A 1,138-nucleotide genomic window follows, 5' to 3' on the forward strand; every position below is an offset into this window, starting at 1 on the left:
ATTTTTAATAACTGTTAATTCGTTGAAACACAAATAATCAGCAGTCGGAGGCTTTGAAATCAGCTCGTCAAAAATTCCAGTCAGTGGAATCTGAGGCATCGACGAGGCAGGAAAAACGGAGCTGAGATGAGTCTAAACAAAAAGGTTCATTCAAAAATACTTTCATATATCCAGGTAAATGCACCATAGCCTAATACTTTTAGTACTTACCGATTAAATACAATTTTAAAAGCCAATGTTTTGTGTGTCTTTTCAGTGTGTGCATCTTGCAACCGACTGCAAGGTGAGTTTCGTGTGTGTAATAAAGTGTGTGTAATAAAGTGCACTTTTTGAAAACTACTATAAATTTATTTCTGTATGCAGGCCATGTAAAAGTCATATCATTCCATAATATTCCTGATGAAACATTTTTATATTTCAGTTTTTACTTATGAGGAGGGCTGAAGGTATTTATAACTCAAATAAAAATTCAATATAAACCCATAAATAAATGTTTATTGTGTTCGATCCGATTGATTCAATTCGTAATTTATCATTTATCAGTGTGCGTGACGTAAAAAAAAAATAATAATACAAAAAGGTATGCGAATAACTAGGAAAATTCGATCGAATGAGGATAAATCATTCGTTATCAGAACCACTGTCGTCCGAATTAGTTCTGCCTCGAATTGTTTTTGATTTCTTGTTTCCAAAGAGTAGATTAGACGGCTTCTTTCTCTTTTCTGGTGGATTCAACAGGTCACCAGTGTATGATATTGCACCAGATTGGGCTATTCTCCACTCCATCATCTCTGTGGAAAAATCGCCGCAATTTCCGAGGTCCGTGAAGCCTACGATGTAGTCTTTTGTCTTGCTGTCTGAGATTAGGGCTATCGTGGGAATTATTTTAATCCTTAAATGCTCTGGAACATCAATATCCAGGTTCTCCAGAGCTTCAAGCTCTCCATCTAATTGACGCTCCACCTGTTTCGCCATCTCCAAGATCTTATGCTGTTGACGATTTCGGTTTCCTCTTAAGTTCTCGCATTTTGTCTACCTTCACCTTTCGTAAATGCATTATCTTTCTTCGGGTCAAGAATTGATCCAGGAATTCATCGACTTCTGTATCTCCCGATAAGAATTTCTCAGCTATTTTCTG

The sequence above is a fragment of the Fopius arisanus genome, unplaced genomic scaffold, assembly GCF_000806365.1.
Source record: "Fopius arisanus strain USDA-PBARC FA_bdor unplaced genomic scaffold, ASM80636v1 scaffold00014, whole genome shotgun sequence".
NCBI classification, from domain to species: Eukaryota; Metazoa; Arthropoda; class Insecta; order Hymenoptera; family Braconidae; genus Fopius; species Fopius arisanus.